The sequence below is a fragment of the Schistocerca piceifrons genome, chromosome 1, assembly GCF_021461385.2.
Source record: "Schistocerca piceifrons isolate TAMUIC-IGC-003096 chromosome 1, iqSchPice1.1, whole genome shotgun sequence".
NCBI lineage: Eukaryota > Metazoa > Arthropoda > Insecta > Orthoptera > Acrididae > Schistocerca > Schistocerca piceifrons.
In genome coordinates this window covers 388,169,567-388,194,187 of record NC_060138.1, presented here as the reverse complement: position 1 = coordinate 388,194,187, position 24,621 = coordinate 388,169,567, and the positions used below count along the sequence as shown (strand labels likewise).

Here is a 24,621-nt window from a genome sequence, read left to right as displayed (position 1 = left end):
GCAACATCATGAATGAATCAAAAGAGAAAAATTTCAAACTCAAGCTATGGATGACTACTAATGGACTATTCCCGTTTGACGATAATCGAAGGATGATAGTGTGCTTGTCCACAAAACAAGGATCAGGTCATCATCATTTGGATTTTCTGTGCTCTTTGACTTTCTCAAACTCCCGATCTGACTTTGAGATGAACTAGATCATAGTGACGGATAACTTGTTCGAAAAATCCATTAACTATTGTCCATGGAGTTTGGAGCTCAAATGAAACAAAACCTATTTTTCAATGAAACTCTGTAGGCTAAATCCTAACATACTAACATAAGAATGCACTAAGCATCCTAAACTACAAGAATAGATTATTTGTAACACCTAGTGGCGTATGTCCAGAAACTTTGGACACTTAGTGCATCATTATCCCATCATCTAAAACAGGGGCTCTCAAACTTTTTACGTTGTGCCCTCATCTGTAAGATAAAGCAATTAACCCCCCTCCCCCTATTTTTCTTTCCATTCTCACCACTTCTCATACTTGGCACTAAAACGGATCACGATATCTGTATATTTCTAATTATTTGAACTATCAGTTACAGCAATGATAATAGAAATTAGAGAGTCTCTTCGAGCACGCCGAGCTAAACTTTTTTTAAAAAAATATCATACATTTGTAGTAGTCAGATGTGGTGACTCAACAACTACTAGTCTATAACTAACCACAGCTGTGTGTGCAGTCACTGGAACTGAGCAAATATGTGTATTTCACGACATATTTTACAAATTAGTTCACAAATTGATTAGCTGGTTGAAATTTAATTGTTTCCATCTATCTTGTTTTTAATTCATTTCTAATGTTATAATGTTTGAAAAATCACGACATACGGATGATGATAGAACAATAGTCAACATTAATACCTATTTAAAGACTGTTATATTCAAACTGATCATCCAAAATCGTAATAAATGAGAGTAAAAACGCACAAGTTTCAACATTTGGAAATTTTCTTACATTTGTACTTTTAATGTGACGCGTGTGCTTGAATTTGTGAAGAATGTAAATTCAGTCCTGGCTGGATCTTTGAAAGAGCAACTTGCAGATCCCCTACAGCTCCAATTAAGACCTTTGTTTTGTCTTGATTAATGCTACGGCGGAAAATAGTTACTCACACAATTAAATTGATACGAAGAGTAATAACGCGTCCACTGTCCTTGTTAAACTGGGATATTCATTCAGAGTTCGCACAAAAAACTTTTCAAGAGCCATCGATTTAAATTCATTTCGAAGTGTTCTGACTCTTGAGTGTTTTGTTAGCTCCTTCTGTTCTACTGTTGACAGGTGACAGTTGGTCTGTTATGATCGTATCGGACGGACTGTGGGTCCCGTCATACTTAGATGAAAGTTCTGGAAATTTATTCTCGAATATGTTGACGAAAGTTTTCGAGATGCACTACGCCAATTCTAATAATTTCATGTAAATCAAACTTACATGCCTTTATCACACCACACAGACAAGAAAACATCTCGCAGTTACCCTTCTCCACCTGTGATTTCCAAAGTCCAAGTTCTCTCTTAAACGCACACTCTTTGGCGCTTAGGAAGATGATATTACTATTTCGGTGCTGAAGTGGTACGGAAGTTTCTCATGGACGTAAGCCAGGTAGCACAACATCAGAAGCCATTTTTCATCCAGAAAATGTAGGACTCGATAGGAAAAGACGAAGTTCGCGCTTCAGTTACCCACACGTCGAGCAACTTTATCAGAAGACAACAAAGGTATCTCCTTGTGCAATGGAAGTGAATCATGAGTAGAGCATACCTCCTCGCAAAGAATGAAAAATAGCCTACTGTTTAAAGTTTATGCTTTCAAAAAACTTACAACACTAACTGCACAGTTCAGCACTTTATTGACTTGTTGTACTACCACCATGTGTATCATCCAATGTACGAATTTTACATATAAGAAGAAACGGCACAAACTCCTACCATGAATTCCTTTTCATTTCCAGTAAAAGCTGTCGCCCCATCGGAACATGTACCAACACAACTGGCCAACAAAAAAAGAATTCACAAGAAAGAAAATATCTGCACCTGTAGCCCACCTTTCCAGAGCTTTACAAAACAAAATCTACGAGCATTTTCGTACCAGTAACAAACAAAAGTAAAGCACTCCGTCTTCAGGCCACAAGTGGCCCATCGGGACCATCCGACCGCCGTGTCATCGTCACTGAGGATGCAGATAGGAGGGGCGTGTGGTCAGCACACCGCTCTCCCGGTCGTTACGATGGCTTTCTTTGACCGGGGCCGCTACTATTCAGTCGAATAGCTCCTCAATTGGCATCAAGAGGTTCAGTGCACCCCGTAAATGGCAACAGCACATGGCGACCCGGATGGTCACCCATCCAAGTGCCGGCCACGCCCGACAGCGCTTAACTTCGGTGATCTGACGGGAACCGGTGTATCCACTGCGGCAAGGCCGTTGCCTAACAAAAAAAAAGTAACAAGCTGACAAATGTTTCCGATATCACTACTGTCATCAAGTTTTAGGGCCAATTTTGGGTTATCATGAAGACGTAGTAGTAACTGATTTTTTATGCCAGTAGCTATCGCATCAGCTGACAGTAATGTCGACTTCGGGCTCTCGCCAAACCTTTCTCCATGCATGATTTCGCACATTTTGACGGCCGGGGGAAGAAGTAATTTCCTTCGAATAATGTGTGGTGATTTGGATTTTGCAATTAAGTAGGATACCTTTAGGGACGTTTAGGCATTCTTACGAATTGATCCGTATTTTCTGAGGAATCTGACATTTTCTTTTAATTGTCGCTCGTGACGCTTAAAACTTCAAGGGTTTGCACTTATATGGTCTGGACGTTTTGTCTGCAGATATCTCTAGTTTTATACGTTTCAGGCTATCGTTGGCTAAAGTCTCCAAACAAAGAAAACCTTGTGGTCCACCCTCAATATTCAAAAGAATGATGGTAAAGCCTAATTTCAGATAATTAACTTGATATTTACGATCCTGCTTTTGCGTTTAGAACAAGCTTTGCAGACTGGATCAAAGAAACATGCGAAAGAATAATGTATTTTGATTAAATCTGAATATTTTTTCTTATTAGGACCGCATGCAGTCGATGGAGGAGAGACATTCGGCGAATCGCTTCCATGGGATCTCGCGAATCATCTACTTATTCGTTGATTGGCGGAACATGTGTCACTTTATTTTAAATTCGGTTACTTACTGTCACTGTAGTCCGATCCACGAATGATGGCGGTTCGCTCATGTCAAGGCACGGAAGAAGATTACACTGTTGACGACTCCAAGCGACAGACGCGGTACGCGCATGCGCGTACTTTCCTAGTTTGAGGAAAGCGTAGTGTGGCAGGGAAGTGGTGGCCACATTGTCAAGCGGCTTATTGTCATTAGTGATCGTTAAATGTTTGCCAAGTAGCTAATGCTGTAAGCGATCGCTGACAGGGAGTATGTGATGGAATATTACTCGCGACTTCGTTCAATAAAAAACTACTAAACTCCTCCCGAAAATGCCATGAAGGCCCAACGGTACCGACCGGCCGCCGTGTCATCCTCGACCATAGGCGTCACTGGATGCGGATGTGGAGGGGAATGTGATCATCACACCGCTCTCCCGGCCGTATGTCAGTTTCCGAGACTGGAATCGCTACTTCTCAATCAAGTACACTAAGTGAGCAAAAGTATCTGAACACCTGGCTGAAAATGTTTTACAAGTTCGTGGCGCCATCCATCGGTAATGCTGGAATTCAATATGGTGTTGGCCCACCCTTAGCCTTGATTACAGCTTCCACTCTCGCAGGCATACGTTCAGTCAAGTGCTGGAAGGTTTCTTGGGGCATGGCAGCCCATTCTTCAATTCTTCACGGAGTGCTGCACTGAGGAGAGGTATGGGTGTCGGTAGGTGACGCCTGGCACGAAGTCGGCGTTCCACAACATTCCAAAGCTGCCCTATAGGATTCAAGTCAGGACTCTGTGCAGGCCAGTCCATTACAGGGATGTTATTGTCGTATAACCACCCCACCACAGGCCGTGCATTATAAACAGGTGCTCGATCGTGTTGAAAGATGCAGTGGCCATCCCCGAATTGCTCTTCAACTGTGGGAAGCAAGAAGGTGCTTAAAATATCTATGTAGGCCTGTGCTGTGATAGTGCCACGCAAAACGGCAAGAGGTGCAAGCCCCTTCCATGAAAACACGACCACACAATAACACCACCGCCTCCGAATTTTACTGTTTGCACTACACACGCTGGCAGATGACGTTCACCGGGCATTTGCCATACCCATACCCTGCTAACGGATCGCCACATTGTGTACCGTGATTCGTCACTCCACACCACGTTTTTCCACTGTTCATTGTTTACGCATCTTACACTATGCGAGGCATCTTTTGGCATTTACCAGCGTGATGTGTGGCTTATCAGCAGCCGCTCCACCATGAAATCCAAGTTTTCTCACCTCCCGCCGACCTGTCATAGTACTTGCAGTGGATCCTGACGGAGTTCGGAATTCATGTGTGATGGTCTGGACAGATGTCTGCCTACTACACATTACGACACTCTTCAACTGTCGGTGGTCTCTGTTAGTCAACAATCACATCCCAGTCAACAAGCCTGTACGCTTTTGTGCTGTATGTGTCCCTTCACGTTTCCACTTCACTGTCACATCGGAAACGGTGGAACTAGAGATGTTAAGGAGTGTGGAAATCTCGCGTACAGGCGTATGACATAAGTGACACACAATCATTGACCACGTTCGAAGTCCGTGAGTTCCGCGGAGCGCTCCATTGTGCTCTCTCACGATGTCTAATTACTACTGAGGTCACTGGCAGTAGGTAGCACAACGCACCTAATATGAAAAACTATGTTTTTGGGGTTTGCGGATGCTTTTGATCACATAGTGTAGCTTCTCAGTTTGCCTCACAATGACTGAGTGCACCCCACTTGCCAATAGCGCTCAGCAGACCGGATGGTCACTCATCCAGGTGCTAGGCCAGCCCGACAGCGCTTAACTTCGTTGTCCTGACGGGAACCGGTGTTATCACTGCGGCAAGGCCGTTGGCGACTTTGTTCTCTAGAAGCCTTTTTCTTGCATAACATGAAATATTAATCATTAAATGAAAGCCGGTGCCTCTCCAAACAGGAATGTCTCGACACTTGCAAAAAAATTCACTACAGTTCTATCCAGTGTCACTGTCCCGTGTCCCATCATAGGGAGGCCGTCACACCTCCCCCTACCCACATCTCATCCCTTCTCTTGACGTCTCTGCCATGGATGTTAGTACGGCGACGTCCAGTGTTGAAATCTTTCGGTTTTTACATGGGTGACGTAGGGTAACGTTCCGGACACATCGATGATCAGAATCGACATGGAAAGGCCTTAGGAGGCGTCATAAAAGTCGTGAACGAAACCAGTCGCTCCGCTGGGGCACTCATTTTCACACATTTCGCGGTCAGACACGACAGTTCACCGTGTAATGCGCAACAGCGCAACGTTTTTGACAATCTTCGACATTAGTAACACACCTTGGACAATTCAACCCTTCGCCAATGACACCGGAGGGCTACATCTCTATTGAATGTGATCTCACATCTCTGGAATAGGGCGTGACTGGAATTTATCCTCGGTTATACAGGGTAGAATCACTAAGGACCATTCCACACCAATCGACGAAATGTAAAAGTGATGCAAAGCAGAGAAGAATGTTTATGCTTTTTCATCCTTCCTTTTCCGTGTCCTCCTACGGGGGGTTGTGACATTGATACGCACGTGAATAAAATGGCAAATGGCCCCTCTAAGACCCCCAGTAGAGCAACACCTTCAGTGCCACCTCTATTTGGCACGTTATAATTCTCCCTGTACAGAGACAACCATTCACTGATTCCTAGGTGGAAGCGGAATAGGCAACCATTTCCACATCCTTCTAATTTCGCTTGCGACCAGCAAGCACTAGTGCACAGTGCACTGGCATAGTGAAATTCAGATATTTTGTTTCTATGCACAATCGATTCATTCTGCAGACAGCTCTTGCATAGTGTGTTGTATTTATTTGTCATATCATTTTCTTTATTTTTGTTTTTTTAGTGCATGTTAAGGATTCTGTGAGTTAAGAACGTGTGTCTTAAGCTCTGGCTCAGCGCAGACAAATTGGAATATTTGTTTTGTTTCACGGATTTGTGGTACGGAAACAGCTGTCTTGCGCTGAAGTTAGCCAATCCTTTGATTGTCGATTGTGATGGCAGGTAACAACGATTCATTGCGAACGTGCTAGGCTTGTCACAGAGTGTGATAGGGAAGATGCTGCAACGACAAAGAGAGATAGGTCTTACTTCGCAACTTCCAGGTCAGGGACATTGCTGTTGCACTACACCACTGGAGGATCACGCTATGGTCGGCAGGCAGTCCGAGACCGATGAGCATTATTCGCAGTCGTACAGCCGAACCGAGCGGACAGCTGCTCTCTGCATACGGCATAGCTGCCCGAGGATAGTTCTACGTAGTTGTCGCAAACAAGCTAAGGCGTAATTGCCGTTCGTAAACATCTACCGGCGCTCTCAAGCGCTCAGAATCTGTGACTCGTGACTTCCGCAACTCTTTTTGCAAACTTCCCCAGCGGGACTCTCCCCTCATTTATTAGGGACTTTGAAGGGAGCACCAGGCACCCGTTCACGTCGGTCATTCCCGCGTGTTGCAGGCCTTCTTTCCCCCTCCCGCACTACCTTTAAGCGCCACGCATTGCACTCTGCGTTGTCAGATCGTAGGGACTTACGCAGGGAACATTTTAAATCTTTTTTCTTTTGAGAAAAAATTAAAATATGTCGTATCCCTCCCAATCTAATAAAATTCCTTGCGCTGGAGAGATGTCGGATCCCCCCAGCCGATCCCACCCAATTACCCGCAGCATGAATGCAGCACAAGCGGCGGAGATGCCGGCTGACCCCACCAGCATCTCCGTCCCACTCGCCACGTTTCAGGCGGCAGTTACCTTGAGGGATCGGTAGATCGCTGACCAGCAGGAACCGATCGAGCTGCTTGCGGAGGGTGACCTTATCTCTCTATCACCTCCGGCGACTCCGGCACCGAAAGAGCCGGAGCCAGAGACCACAGAGGACACGCACGAAACATGAGACGGACCGTGGCAGCTGGTCGGTCTACGCCACTGCACCGCACAGACGAAATACAGAGCATACAAGCTCACGAGGCAATCGACGAGTACTGTTGCTAACTCCATGGACATCAAGTGGCAACAACACAGAGAACAACACAACAACCCTGCGACTGCATGACACTCAAACACATACGCAAGTATGCAGAACCCAAACATGTCTTCGGTAGGCTTCCAACCAGTCACTGTACACAACTACAGAGACCTCAGTCTCCTAAAGAAAGAGTTTAGTAAAAAGCACAACCCCGCAACATATTACTCAAAACTCACTAGGGACCACACCGCATTGTACGTGGCGAACAAAACAGACTACACAAATCTACTTAATTTTCTGAAAGAATGTGGAGCATTTCACGTACAGAAAAATACTAGAAAAAACATAACAATACATCGTCAAGGGGGTAGATGATCGAACCCGATCGACATAGTACTCAATGAACTCACTGCCCTAGGCTAGGAATACATTTGCACAAATCGAATGACTGAGTTCGGCACTGTTAGACCTTCTCGCAACTATATGGTTGAGCTGGCCGACACGGCTAAATCACGCAACCTGCTGAAGATTAAGTTATCTCTTCATATGGTCATGAATGTAGACATATACAACACGCCACGTACCCCCAACAATGTCACAACTGCCAGCGTTTTGCACATACGGGTATTCCATGTGGTCTCGTTCCCCGCTGCCGCAAATGCGCTGGTGGCCACACCGTACAACAGAGTAGACTCCCCCAAACGCAAAGACGCCAATTGCGGTGGGGCCCATCCGGCCAACCACAGGCCGTGCAATGTCTACAAGGAGGCTCTGAGGCGTAAAACAGCAAACCACACCAACCCTATCGCCATCACACAGCTCAGAAACTCCCCTCCACCCCACCAGCCGCGCTCAGTAAGGAGTGGAATATCCTTTGCTGGAGTGGTAGCCGGCACCCCCAGCAACGTGGGGCACGCAGAGGAACCTCATCAGAGCTGCACACCAAAACAGCAAACTCCTCCAGCAACAGCCACACATCCAACTCAGACAACACCCAACACCACAATACCCGCATCGGTTACACCACAGGACACAAATAAAAACATGACCTAACCTCCCCCCCCCCCCCATAAAACCACGGATTGCAGCCCCCACAACCCATAGAAAACTCATCCACACAGGAACAGTCACAACCACATAACCAGAGAGAAGATGGAGAAAGATAAACAACCAAAACAAAGGAAACACAAATACACCAAAACAAGAACACAGACAACAGGACACCAATACACAGGTACAGAATTCTGACACCAGTCCAACCAATGACCCACAGTACACCCCCACTCACTACAGATATTACACAGGCGCCCATAACAACCCCACAAACAGCTGACTCAGAAGCCAGACCAAACTCGATGCCAACACAAGCATCAGCGGCTGCCAACACCACCAACACTTCCAACATCAACACTAGATTCCAAAGAATAATGGAGACATTACTCTGGCTACCGAAATGATCATGAAGATTATGTGGTGTGTCACACAACTCTTCACACAGTTCATGTCAGGCTCACACCACTGGTCCAACATACAAACTATTATCACACCACTGTTTACACCAATTCATAGATAACTCATCACACCATCCCATTAATAAAAACGTTAACACTACCTCACAGATCCTGTTTTGGGATGTCAATGGGATCTTATCCAAAAGAACCGAACTGGTTGCGTACATGGAGCGCGAAGGCATCCAAATTGTTCTTGTAACGAGACACTACTTACGCTTCAGGCCGGCAGCAGTGGCCGAGCGGTTCTAGGCGCTTCAGTCTGGAACCGTGCGTCCGCTACGGCATGATGGATGTGTGTGATGTCCTTAGGTTAGTTAGGTTTAAGTAGTTCTAAGTTCTAGGGGAGTTATGACTTCAGATGTTAGGTCCCACAGTGCTCAAAGCCATTTGAACCAATTTTTTGCTTACGTTTCACAAACAACTGAACAGCCCAGGCTACTGCGTCTATCATAACGACTGAGCGGACTGCAGGAAGCAGGGCAGCACAACCATCATCATACGCAAAAACTCAGAACACGCGAACATCGAGCTCCCTGAACTTGAGAGACTAGAGGCTACGACCATCATGGTCAAGTTCAAGGGAGATAACAGTGCACTGGTATCACTTTACAGTCCACCTAAGAACATAGTAACAAGCAATATCGGCACAGGTCTATACATAGCACTGCAGGTAATCACTTCTGTAGATTTAAAAGCAAAACACCCCAAGTGGAATTCACGAATACATATCTCCAATGGCAAGAAACTATACAAACATGCACTAGGCCGAAATTACATTATATTAGGGTTGGAAGTTGTAATCATACCCTCTCACACATCACTATTAAAGTTCTCATTCTTTGCACAAATTTTGAAAGCCTCGAGAGGCGTAGGATATACAACAGAATAACTTTTTACTTATCTTCATTATCTCGTTTTTGCTGTCGGTGGCTCAAAGAATTGTCTAGGGGTACATTCTTGCAGCTAAAATTTCGATTTTTGTAGGTTCTTGATGACTAAGTAACTGATGAATATTTGCCTGCATTATTCTTCAATTTTATTCTTTGTCACATCTTTCAACATCACACCGTTTTTACATTTTCCACATAAAAAAATAATAATTATATTGTTGATGACAAACTTAGAAAACGTCTACTTACATCAGAGGCATACCCACCACTACTTGCATTCTGCCGTACTCACAATTTCCGAAGAGTTTACAAAACAAAAGAAGTTACAGTCTCTCGACAGGACGAGAATCTTTACCAAGTTATATCATTATTTTATAAATAAATCCAGAAATAAATTTAATAATTAGCACTAGATTGTGCAATTAATAATATGAATTTTAAGTATGCCAGAAATTTCGTAAGTTTAAACATTTTAAAAAGAAGAGTAATTTTAAGTGTTAGTACATATCGATTGTAACGCATTAATTTCTTTTTTATACATTTTAGCCTGAAATATAATACATTTTATAGAAAATCATATGAATTCTTTTAGTGAAACAGCTGAGATAATTTTAACCTATGCAAGAATCGATAGTATACATGGTATCGGTTATCTCTATATATAAAAAAGTTAATGTTAGAGGAGGGTGACTCATTATAACGTCCCCACGTATGTGCCTGCACAGGCCCGCCTCAGGCCAGACATGTTAGACATAGACCTCATCAAGGGCATCACATCCACACTCAATCTTACGGCTGAAAACGATATGGATTCAAACCACACGCCTATTATACTTCACGTGAAAGAAACGCTGCAGGACATGCAACTACGCAGAATACTGAACCACAAGAGCACGAATTGGTCTCTGTTTAAGGAAACGCTTGACTGTCGTATTCCGGACACTCACGAAATTAACAACATACACAAAATTGATGAGGCGGTGGAGGTTCTCACTACTGCTGTCCAAGACTCAATGTCTGACGCCATTCCACATACAACATCTCAACAACACACCCGCCCCATAAAATCCTGTTTCTTATCTCAACAAGGAACCGCCTCAGAAGATACTGACAGCGTATCAAGCGTCCGCTCTCTGCATGTTAACTGATTCCAGCGGCTAATACCGGAGAAAATACAAACATTTAGAAACGAATATTGGGACCAAAATCTCATAGGGCTAGATGCCAAACGTCCTGGTGCATTGAAGTTGGCCACAGAGATCACCAGGGAGAAACACTACATTCCTACTCTACAAGTCCGTAGCTCGTGGTCTAGTAGCTAGCGTTGCTGCCTCTGTATCACGGGGTCCCGGGTTCGATTCCCGGACGGGTTGGGGATTTTCTCTGTCTGGGGACTAAGTGTTTGTGTTGTCCTCATCATTTAATCATCATAATCATTCGTAGCAGTGGTTCGATTGGATTGTGTAAAATTTGGACTGTGTAAAAATTGGGACCTCGTACTGGCGTTGATGACCGCGCAATTGAGGGCCTCACAAACCAAACATCATCATCATCATCATCATCATCATCTACTCTACAAGGCCCAGACAGCCCTGCTTATTCCGTGAAGGAGGAAGCAGAGCTTATGGCCACTACACTTGCAGCGTCTATCATGCCAAATCTGGTTCCATCCGACCAAGTATTCACACTTGAAACAGACCAAAGTTACACGACTTGTAGCCTGGCCTATGTGCATCGAGATCAAACGTACTAGCACAAATGAAATCACATGGGCTGTTAAGCATTCAAATGCTATAAAGCCCCTGGTTTTCTATGGAATTCAAAACCGTGTCCTTCAGGTGCACACAGATAGAACTGTAGTATACCTTGTACACATAATGAATGCCATCTTAAAACACCAACACTTCCCTGATTTTTGGAAGGCAGCTAAGATTTTGATGTTCAGAAAGCCATGGAAAGACCACTACTTCCCACAAAATTACCGACCCATCAGTATGCCGTGCTCGTTCAGCAAAATTGTCAAGAAGGTAATACTAAAACGGATCATTAGGCACTGCATCGTTAATGACACCATAAGGTCAGAGCAGTTCGGCTTTAGGAATCACCACTCGACAACCCAACAACTCCTCCAAGTAGCTGAACATATAACACACGGCTACAACACGAACAAAGCCACAGGGGCTGTGTTCCTGGACATTGAAAAAGCTTTAGACTGTCTATGGCACAATGGCCTCATATGTAAACTAAGCAATTCTGGGTTCCCCGACGTTCTCGTGCGTCTCATACATTCATATCTCAGCAACTTATGTCTCAACACTGACGTGCACGGCAAACAATCGAAACGACACGGTATTCAAGATGGAGTACCCTAGGAAAGCATACTGAAGCCGATCTTGTTCAACCTCTACATTAATGATCTCCCAGCATCCCAAAACACGACGTTAGCCATGCACGCAGATGGCACAGCTATCCTTGTGCAAGACTTGGAACTGTCGAAAATGAAGTCACAATTACAGACAGCACTCAGAACTGTCGAGCATTGGTTCGAACGATGACATATTAGAGTAAATGTCGACAAATGAAATGCAGTTCTGTTCACACACAGACCGAAACTACGGCGAAAACATCAACACTGTAAACAAGTAACGCGACATGCAAGACCAACACGTTTCTGAGAGAAAGTTAGATACATCATCTACTGGTTGGACTATAAACTTACATGGGTGGACCACATAGGATACATTGACAAAAGAGTGCACGTGAGGCTCAGACAACTCTACCCAATGCTCGTCAAGGAAAGTACACTAAGTAGGAGGGTATCAAGGTCCATATACATGACAGTAATCAGGCCTCTGATGACATAAATAGCTCCTGTCTGGGGATATGCATCTCCTATAGGCCTGCGCCACCTGCAGATCATACTTGCACCATGGATCTTCAAAATGAATTCCACATCGAAACTGTCAAGGAAGTATTCAAAAACCTCGACACATGACTATACAGGAACTCAAATAATCCTTTCATCATTACTCTCAGGAACTATGATCACAACCATAGGTGGAAGCATAAGTGACCAAAGGCACTGCTAGTTAGGGCCTAACCACCTATGGGAAGCCAACACACACTCACAAGCGACAACCTCGGCGAGCCCCTGTACATCATCAATACTGACTGGATATGCTAGCTGTTATCACAGCCAACCAATAGGCAACAGCAGAGAAGCCGGTAAGCTCATAAACTAATGCACAAACAAACCACCTACACTACCCTGCATTGTGCATCTCCAGTATACAGGGTGTTTCAAAAATGACCGGTATATTTGAAACAGCAATAAAAACTAAACGAGCAGCGATAGAAATACACCGTTTGTTGCAATATGCTTGGGACAACAGTACATTTTCAGGCGGACAAACTTTCGAAATTACAGTAGTTACAATTTTCAACAACAGATGGCGCTGCAAGTGATGTGAAAGATATAGAAGACAACGCAGTCTGTGGGTGCACCATTCTGTACGTCGTCTTTCTGCTGTAAGCGTGTGCTGTTCACAACGTGCAAGTGTGCTGTAGACAACATGGTTTATTCCTTAGAACAGAGGATTTTTCTGGTCTTGGAATTCCACCGCCTAGAACACAGTGTTGTTGCAACAAGACGAAGTTTTCAACGGAGGTTTAATGTAACCAAAGGACCGAAAAGCGATACAATAAAGGATCTGTTTGAAAAATTTCAACAGACTGGGAACGTGACGGATGAACGTGCTGGAAAGGTAGGGCGACCGCGTACAGCAACCATAGAGGGCAACGCGCAGCTAGTGCAGCAGGTGATCCAACAGTGGCCTCGGGTTTCCGTTCGCCGTGTTGCAGCTGTGGTCCAAATGACACCAACGTCCACGTATCGTCTCATGTGCCAGAGTTTACACCTCCATCCATACAAAATTCAAATGCGGCAACCCCTCAGTGCTGCTACCATTCCTGCACGAGAGACATTCGCCAACGATATAGTGCACAGGATTGATGATGGCGATCTGCATGTGGGCAGCATTTGGTTTACTGACGAAGCTTATTTTTACCTGGACAGCTTCGTCAATAAACAGAACTGGCGCATATGGGGAACCGAAAAGCCCCATGCTGCAGTCCCATCGTCCCTGCATACTCAAAAAGTACTGGTCTGGGCCGCCATTTCTTCCAAAGGAATCATTGGCCCATTTTTCAGATCCGAAACGATTACTGCATCACGCTATCTGGACATTCTTCGTGAATTTGTGGCGGTACAAACTGCCTTAGACGACACTGCGAACACCTCGTGGTTTATGCAAGATGGTGCCCGGCCACATCGCACGGCCGACGTCTTTAATTTCCTGAATGAATATTTCGATGATCGTGTGACTGCTTTGGGCTATCCGAAACATACAGGAGGCGGCGTGGATTGGCCTCCCTATTCGCCAGACACGAACCCCTGTGACTTCTTTCTGTGGGGACACTAGAAAGACCGGGTGTACCGCCAGAATCCAGAAACAATTGAACAGCTGAAGCAGTACATCTCATCTGCATGTGAAGCCATTCCGCCAGACACGTTGTCAAAGGTTTCGGGTAATTTCATTCAGAGACTACGCCATATTATTGCTATGCATGGTGGATATGGGCTACTCTGTCATGGCGGCTGCAGTGTAACACGTGTTAAGTTCGGCTCGCGAAATTTAGTTGAATTCGAAGGTGTTCTCGCAGGTGGTGTTGTCTAGTACAAGTGGTAATCGTGAAAACAACAGTGTTCTGTGCAGTAGTGCTACTTTTTTTCTGTGCTCCGCCAATATCTTCGAGAAAATGGTAAACAGAAGAGTGAACAGCAGCGCGTCCAGCAGCGGGGAAGCAGCAGGTGCGGCGGGCCCGCTCTTGGCGGAAGGTGCGGCCGCGGCTCCCGGTATAGCAGAGCTGGTCCGCTCTGAGGTAAACGCTACGCTTCGCGATAAAAACAATCTCGATCTGATAGCAGGCACTATATCAGATACTGTAACGGCAGCAGTATTGGCCAAAATGCGTGAAACTGTTGAGGCCAATACTGCCGAAATTACAGCACTAAAAAAGTCTGTGTCTGAATACGAGAAAAAGGCACGAGAGTTGGAAGTGAAACTATCTGCCGCAACTGACGAACTAGAACAGTACCAATGGCGAAATAGTCTACGACTGTTTGGAGTATTAGAAAATAAGGAAGAAGACACGGACAACCTGCTTATACAGGTTGCGCGTGAAAAATTAGGCGTTGAAGTGACCAAGGCAGACATTGACAGGAGCCATCGGGTGGGACGAAAACTGCCAGGTGCCACCAAACCTCGTGCAATAATAATTAAATTTGTCTCGTACCGAAAAAGGGCAGAGATCTTTAGCCAGAAGAAGAAGTTAGCAAGGACAGGGCTTACAATAAGGGAAGATCTGACACACGAACGGCTAAAGATTTTAAACAGTGCCATATCCCATTTCGGTCTTCAGAATGTGTGGACTCAGGATGGCAGAGTAATCATTAAGACAGCAGCTGGAAAGAAGACAGTCACAAACATGACAGAACTGAATAGTATTAAGTGAAGCTACTCAAGCCAAAAGTCCAAACTTAACACCATTTGCAATTGTAACAGCCCCAATACTCAGATATAGTCTTGTAATTTTATTAATTTTTTAATTATACCCATATTTGTACCTTCAACTAATTGTTTTTGTAACTGTATTAACTTTTCACTATTTTTTTGTGTCTGTAGCTCTAACCATTACTTAATTTTAGTTACTGCTAATACTTTTTTCATTTTTTCAGTTTATTCTCTTCCGTTCTGAAATAGTTCTATTGCAATTATTAGTCTCTCCTTTAGTTCATTAATCACCCATCTCTTCGGTTTAAATTGTTCATAACAAAAATCACTATCAGTATCACTTTAGCAAATTTCAATTTAATTCTAGCTTCCTACGATAATCTATTAATTATTAAGCTTACTTCTCTCTGCTGGCAGCATCGGCCTCTTAAATCACTCCCTTCTCCCTTATTTCCACCCTAAGCTGTTTCAAATACGCTAATTACATTTCTCCTCTTACGACAGAGGATACACAGTGATACACAGCCGTCACTATTGTGGTCATATTCTCCTTGCACCGAATACCACTAATCCATTTTCTATACTGCCGCCACCTCAGGAAATCTTTAGCAGTCGCCTTTCTTTCGGCACTCGCGGTGTCACAAACAGGGCGTGCAAAATCTCGGACACCCCTGTGTTATGTCACTTGGCGGAAGCAGCGGCCAGTGCACCTTGCGGCAGGTAGTGCCTAACAAAGGGACAAACCAGTCTGCCACCCTACTCCAGGCTGCTCAGCGGAACGCGTCAGAGCTTTTAGCAGCTCACTGCAACATTCAGTCTTTACCTGCGCATTACGAAGAACTTAGCCTCCTCTTCAACCAACTAAACTACCACGTAATCCTCTTATCCGAAACGTGGTTGAAACCACACATATCCTCTGCATCTTTTCATCTCCCAGGGTACACATTTCTTAGGGCAGACAGATCAAAAAAGCGAGGTGGCGGGGTCGGCGCGTATATACGAACAGATCTCAAAGCGAAAGTCTTATGTACGTCAAATCCTGCTGAAGAAAAAGAGGCTGAATTCATGTTCATTGAAATAAATATACAAAGTCGGAAATTCTTGACTGGCGTCGTGTATAAGCCGCCAAAAATAAGCTCAATGAGTTCCTTCCAGTCGGAATTACATTCACTTCAGTGTCAATACGAACATGTCATCGTAATGGGTGACTTGAACATAGACCTGCTAAGAGACACTCCCTCCGCAATAAACCTAAGAAGACTGTTTAGTTGCAATAGCATGAACATTCTTCCATTACAACCTACACACCATACGGCGCACAGTCATACTCTTATAGACGTAATCGCAACGAAACAGACTGACAAAGTAAGAGATGTTGGTCAAACATCGGCCCCTGGCCTCTCAGCACATGATGTAATATTCCTGGCCTACTCTGTGCAGCCCCCAAGGATCAAATCGCGTTACATAACTTGTAGGAACATGAAACGTATTGACCTGGACGCTCTAACAGCCGATTGCTCAGAAATCTCATGGCATCAAATAATCAGAAAACCCACAATCGACGGCAAAATTAATGAACTTGGCGATAAACTCACTGCCCTCTATGACAAACATGCACCTGTGCGCACAATCCGTGTAAGAAAATCTCCTGCTCCATGGCTGACAGCTGAATTACGTCAAATGATGACTAATAGGGATGCTGCCCACAGGCGTTTCAAGGCAGATCCGAAACCCGAGCGTTTCGAAGAATATAGAAAGCTACGGAACAGAGTGAAACAATGCATTCGCAATGCTAAAATCAGGCACGCTCGCTCCCTTGTATGCAGCGATCTGACGCCCACGACTCTATGGAAGAATCTCCGTAGCTTGGGGGTCGGAAAGGCAAAATCGGAAACTACTTTTCATGTGTCAGCTAACGAATTAAATGAATTCTTCTCTGCACCTCTGAATACCAGCACAGCTGATAATTACCGTCCACAAGAATCCCCAAACAGGATAACTAACAACGATACCTTCCATCTAAAACATGTACCAACAAATACGGCAAGAAAAGCAATAATGAGAATCTCTTCTGATGCAATTGGCAACGACAGTATCGGTATAACCATGATTAAGAATGTTGCCGATATCTTAGTACCTGTCTTAACTGACATATTTAATTTTTCCCTCGTGAACGGAATATATCCCACTGCATGGAAAAGAAGCCTAATTCGACCCATCCCTAAGATCGAAAACCCGCAACTGCCTAGTGATTACCGACCAATTAGCATACTGCCTGCTGTTTCCAAAGCACTTGAATATATTGTTCATGACCAAATCACTGAACACTTGCATGAATTCAGCCTATATGACAAATTTCAATCCAGTTTCCGTAAACATCACAGCACAAACACTGCTCTAATTAAAGTAACTGATGACCTGAAATATGCCATCAACAATCGAAAGGCAACAATATTGACGCTACTGGACTTCAGCAAAGCTTTTGACACTGTTAACTTTGACATATTGCTCAGAAAAATGCAACAGCTTAATTTCTCTGATAGTGCAATGAGATGGTTTGAAAGCTACTTAAAAGACAGACAGCAATGTGTTGTCTGCGTAAATGAAAAATCTTCCTGGAAACATGTTTCCTCGGGAGTGCCACAAGGATCAGTCTTAGGACCACTTTTGTTTTCTTTATATGTCAACGATATTTCGTCGGTTCTGTCCTCCTGTAAATATCATTTCTATGCCGACGACCTCCAGCTCTACCTAAGCGTCAGACCTGAAGATGTAAACACTGCAATCGCTCAGATGAATGATGATCTGTCTTCAGTAGTGACATGGGCGAAAACCTTGGGGCTTAAACTAAATGCAAAAAAGACGCAAGTAATCTTAATAGCCCATCAGAAATTAATAAGTTCAGTTTTCCGCGAACGGCTACCTCCTATTCTGCTCGACGGTACTCCAATACCATATCAGAAAACAGTGAAGAACTTGGGTGTAACTTTGGGTGAGCATCTCAACTGGACGGAGAATACAGTCGCAGTGTGCCGAAAGACGTCTGCTTGTCTCTATGCTCTCAAAAAGTTTCGGAACATATTTCCACAGGACTTGAAACGCCAGCTCGTGCAAGCACTCGTTCTACCGAACCTCCACTATTGTGATGTGATTCAACAAGGCATGAGTAATGAAATCAAAAGACGGCTAGAGCTAACCATGAATGCCTGTGTGCGTTACACCTGCAACATTCGCCGATATGATCATGTTAGTGCTTCATACTCCGAGCTAGGGTGGCTGCGACCGGACAAATTGCGTGACTACCACACTCTATGTCTACTCCACCGACTCATCGTCGCGCAAGCACCCCAGTACCTTGCTTCAGAGATTAAAAACCTGTCATGTCACCATAATCGAAACACGAGGTCACTCTTATTTGGTATCCTAACTGTGCCCACTCACAAAACAAAAACTTTTGCAAACTCTTTCTCAGTTGCCGCTGTCCGCCTCTGGAACAAACTGCCCCATATCTTGCGCAAAATTCGATCTCCTGCTGCTTTTAAGAAGAAGTTGAAGCATTTCCTACTATCATCCTCACAAAGTTCTCCACAAAATTAATGTACAAGGACAATCCCCTCATCTGTCAAATAGCAAAGCTAGCGTCTCCTATCTTGCTCCTGAGATGCCTTCCTCTTCATCTATCTCTATCAGCCACGCAATCTTCTTTTCCTTTATATTTCCTTAATTATGTTTCATCATGTCTCTATTCTTCTCCTCCCTTCACCATGAGTCTCCCTCATACTCCCTGCTGCCAGCACTCCTATCTAAAATCTGTCTCTTCAATAATGTCTAATTATAACAGTACTTGTGACCTAAGAATATAAACTCTATATGTATGTATTTTTCCAGGTGTACCTTTCAAATTGTTTATTTCACTTTTAGTACTAGATGTAGTTTAACATGCCTACTAAAACATATGAATGTAAAATAAGTAGAATGCCTGGTTAGATGTAAGAGAGGGCCTGATGGCCCTAATCTTGCCAGGTTAAATAAATCAATAAATAAATAAATAAACATATAAATAAAAATAGATATGTGGAAAATATCGTACTATAGAGTTTCCCAGATCGCAGCGCCATCTATTGTTGAAAATTGTAACTACTGTAATTTCGAAAGTTTGTCTGCCTGAAAATGTACTGTTGTCCCAAGCATATTGCAACAAACGGTGTATTTCTATCGCTGCTCGTTTAGTTTTTATTACCGTTTCAAATATACCGGTCATTTTTGAAACACCCTGTATGAACTATCAGACACTAACCAATGACGAACTCAACTGTTACATGTATGCTGATATTGGCCAAGAAGACAACGCTGGTATCCAGCTGCCACCGCCGAGTCACAAAGCCTCGCAACGTCAACGATATCCACCTGCATGATAGCCATTACTAACTTACCTAGCCTGTGCATGATCAGTCACAGGTAGCAAGCAATCCGCTACTGCTCTTACTGCTTGACACGACAGTCGCAGAGGGTTTTTTCCCTTGGCTCTTGCCTTGGCATTTTTTTCCCTCTGCCCTTCAAACCACTACCCTTTATTCAATTTTCAACCCAATCTATCTCCAGATGAGCCCTTATTAATGGTTAATCAAAGCCAGATGTATACAAACATCGCAGCTCGTACATCCTGTGAAGACCTCATTTAGTGAACACTAACCCCCATGCAGAGATTGCAGAAGACCTTTGTGTTGGCCATCATGCTGGCTGGCTTTGGCGCGGAGGGCTTGCACCCTATACAAAAGGGACCAACGAGCGCCATGCCACTGCTACTAGCCAAGTGGTGACAGCCCATACAGCTTGGGTACAGTTGCAAGAACTGCACATTTCTTCACGCAAGTCAGTGAAGGTGCCCAGCTCGACATGTGCACGTTAGGTGGCGAGGCTGCCATTTGCCAGGCAGCATGTGCAATGGAACATGCAGTTTTAGCATTGGGTGCTCTTCACAGATGAGTCATATGTCCCCAGGTACGGGCATGACAACAGGATCCGTGTGGAGCTGAGAGGTCATCCAAATGGTCATTTCACCACAGACTGTCTTCAGGACTGAATCTGTCATAATCTGGCACCCATTGCAGTCATGTCACCTCCAGCACTGAATGCCCAGTACTACCAGGGTAAGATAGTGGAGCAGTATTTCATTCCACGGGCTGCAGAATTTGGATGATGCTTCACACTGACACAGGACAACACTCAGTCCAGATCTCCAGGGTTGTTGCAGATCGTCTCAGCGCAGCAGCATGTTGATGGAATGGCCTACAAACGGCCTTGACTTAAACTCAACTGAATGTGTGGATTTCATGGGTGGTGGGCTAAGGTGCATCAACCCCTGTCAGGGACAGCTGAGAAATTGGTCAATGTGCTGCAAAACATGTGGAATAATATTCCCCAAGCCTGCATCAGTTCCTTGATCCACAGCTGCAGTTATGGATGATGGGCTGTCATTAATGCTAGTTGGTGCTACCTGTTACTGAAAATTCATTCAAATCATTACAATAAGAAAGGGTACCTTTCTTTATCATGAAAATGATTTGATTGTGCATCGAAACAAAATAGCTGAGAGGCACAATGCCTCTTCACTAGCACTTGCTTGTTGCAAGCGAAGTCTGAGGCGTATCGAAAGGGCTGTCTATCCTGCTGGCACCTAGGAATCGTTGAATGGAACTCTGCAGGAAAATTTCTGAAGTGCCCAACAAAGGGACACAAACGGCACTGAGGGTGTTGCCTAAATGGGCAGGGGGAGGAGGGATCTTAGTGGGACTTTCTGCCATTTCATTCACGTGTTTCAGTGTCGAAACCCCCTGTGCAAACACCACATTAATGCACGGAAAAGGGCGGTTAAAAAGCATAAACATCCTTTTCTGCTTTGGATCAAGTTCAAATTTCTTCAAATGATTTTGAACGGTTCCTAGTGGTTCCACCATGTGTACCCAAGGAAAAATTGCAGTCACACTACACTCCTATGGGGTGAGATCATGTTCAATGAGGTTGCAATCCCATGATGTCGTTAGAGAAGGGTTAAATTGTCCAGGGGATGTTAGCAGTGCCAAACATTGTCAAGAACTTGACCCTGTTAAACTTCGCATTGAAAACTGTTCAGCCGCAAAATTTGTGAAAATGTTCGCCCCGGAAAGTAAAGGAGCTTTTTCATTCAGGACTTTTAAGACGGATTTTCATGTGTGCAAAGTGTTTTCCACGGTCACCCATAATAATACCGGGTGATTTGAACGCTGGGTGTCGCGGTGCTGACCTCCGCCGCAGAGGCGTCAAGAGAAGCGATGAGGTGTGGGTAAGGGGAAGTGTAACGGCAATCTTTGATATGACATGTCCACGGTCGGCGATGGGCAGAATTGCGATGAGATGCCAGTGTGACATTATTAATCCATCTTACGTGTCATCTTTCAGTGTGAAGCATCGATGAGCCCGAGGATAATGTTACATGGCGCCAAGCTTTGGCGCCATTACAGAGAAAAGTTGTTGGTAACTTAGAGCCAAAATTCGAACTCTTGCGTCGCAAATGGAGAAAGTGATAATGACGGGATTTCAAAAGATGTGACCCATTAATCTTGTTGCGCGCTTGAAAGGAGCCTTTAACCTTGTTGCGCAATTTAAAAGAACGCCTTTTCCGTAAAACAGGCAAACCGCCCTCGACTGATATAGATTTGCAATGATCATTTAGGAGCGGAACACAGTATCGATACAATACCTCAGCATTTACATACGAACAAATCACGAAAGTCATACATAAATTTACTGGAACAAATCCTAGAGAGGAAAGAAAAAACACGTAACAGTTGTTGGCAGAAACGATGCAAATACTACGTCATGGCCAGCTAAGCTGCTGTTCAGTTCTTAACCATAATTCCTAAAGCTACAACATTCAAAAGTCAATGACACACACACAAAATGTGATCTAAATTCCAGTCCTATTGACGGCTTCACATATTTTATCTATGGAAATATCACGTGCATCTCATCCCGAGACAAATGGGGACCGCTGAACATTAAAGAAGTTTTAGTTCAGGAACGGTAAAATTGTAGTAATAATCATTTGGAAGATTACAATTTTTGAAAAGAAAAATAAGTTAGCTAGGACATCTTGGGACTGTGAAAAAGTTCTGTAGAGCTGCCTTTATCACTGGTCGCATCTGAAACTTCAGGTTACTGGATAGCAGCGAAGTCTCCAAGCAAGTCAATTAACAGACGAAGAATGGCGTTGCCTGTATCACATGCACACAGACACCCACTAATTTTAGTTGGATAATGAGCATACTGCCTGAGAAAAAAATTAAAATAGTTATAATCCCCCAGTTCCAAGGTTTCAAGAATGTTGCTCTTGGTTATTAGGAAAATGCCGAAACTAGAAATCCAGTCCTATGTATTCTCAGCTTGGATTCCCTCTGCTCCAATCGCAGCCTACGGCGATGTTTGAAAAACTGTTAATTTCGGATACAAGATGAAGACGATCAAATCCTTCAGAATATCATTTATGAAGTGAGCATGTAGAAGACTAAACGAAAGCTTAACGTTCTAGAAATGTTAGTTTTAATTAGAACTGACGAGACAGCTTTGGTACCACTGATTTTAGTAGTAATCTTCTCGTACATCACATTTATGGATGTTTTTGCATTGTTTTGTTGAGTTTAGAAGTCCATGCATGGAATGCGAACCACTAGCTCTAATTAACTAATGTTTGCAAGAGAAATCAGCCGCTTCCGTTTACTCAACGAACTCAAGAGTTTTGTGTGGAATTATTAGCTCTTGTTATTAAAGGTCTAGCGCTTGGATGTTTAGGGACACGACATTTACACATATTATTTTACGGAGGACTGTCAACGAGCGCCTGTATGTAATACTATGTGTGCAGTTTATTAACGTGTCTGAGAAGTCATTATTTTAATTCTCCTAGAATCCTCGATAAGATGTATCGATTAGTTTCTCTTCATTGATCCTCGTGTATTTTCTTTTTATTTTTGTTCTTTCATCCATTCCGTATGTCAAACGAAAAGCTCATCTAAAGAACTGAGAGCAACTCTTTGTGGCTGCTGCAACGATTGTGAAAGCTACTGGCGTCGATTAGATGTGCTGCAAGTCTATTCAGCTTAGTGTTACGTCCGCTGCTCCCAGAACGATCGTAGTGCTTTTAAAATCCTTTTCCCGGTTACCAGATCATCCATCTTGCCTTATGCCATTAATCTTACTGAACACACTACAACGCTAATGCCATGCTACGCGATTGTGAACTTGTCACTTGCTCCCAGAAGTACGCTCCTAATCCGTTAGTCATGACAAGAAACACAGAGTTACTCTAATCTCCCCCTCTTTCTCCTCGCCACATATCCTCTAAGTAAGTCCTATCGGCTACTTTCTCGTTACAAAGTTAATATTCTAAGCATGAGTACTATGTGAATTTACTGTTGAAAGTTTCAGTAGTAATGAAAAAAAAGTTCAATCTTATACTCGTCAGTGAGCTTTGAGGGCAATGTGCTAAGCCCACAGCATCGTTATGAGCAAAGTCCTTGCCCTCCGCCAACGTGGTGTCAGGAGTGCACAGTATCATGTGACTTTTATTAATGGCTGCGCTACGGGAAACTGGATTACAAACGTGAGGACCGGTTTAGGATGTAATCCACAAAGTATGACGATCGGAAATTGTATATCCTGTATTGCTTATGGAAAAATTTTCTGTTATCTATTTCACTACTGTCAAGTCGAATACTTCCTTCGCAATACAATTTATGTAAGACTACAAATATAAAACAATGTAACGCAACTGGAACCATCTATTAGGGAAAATTATCTTTGGTAGTAAAGTATTTTGAATGAATTACAAAATAATAAAAAAATTCAACTATTTATGGTCGCCGTATATTTCGAGTTCACCAATGATTTATCCAGCCTCAAAATTACGAGATCGGTATTTATTTGGATCAGAAGAAGGAAAAGGCACGCCCTTGAAAACTAATGATAAAATGATACTTATAGAAGAAGCGTGTACGTGAAAATAAAGTAGTTCGACACGGGTTGCACGAATTTAGTGAGGTCGTTAGAACTAACTGTGGTGACTCCTGGAGGTGTTGAATGTAAGTAATGACAGTTTTATCGTACCGGAACTTTAATAGATTTGCTTTTTGGAAATAATTCTGGTTCTTCTGCTGGTTTACTGATGTGAGTCTAAGATCCTCGGAATATTATTCCCAAGCCCTTTGTTGATTGAATGAACAGTATATTCATGTACAAATATTTATTTGACAGGAACGTGTATGCTGAACAACAAGGAAAGAAAAGGAAAGTCCCTGGTAACATGTCATTTGGATGCTGTGTAGGAGGGCATTTGACCAGCACATCGCTCTTCCAGTCCTCGTCAGATTTCCAAGACTTGGAGGCGCT

General features: G+C 43.7%; 1 pseudogene; it reads right to left on the bottom strand.

Annotated features, from left to right (window-relative positions):
- Window positions 1–2,359: 2,359 nt before the first annotated feature.
- LOC124726964 lies at window positions 2,360–2,477 on the bottom strand (annotated as a pseudogene).
- Between the last annotated feature and the right edge of the window lie 22,144 nt (window positions 2,478–24,621).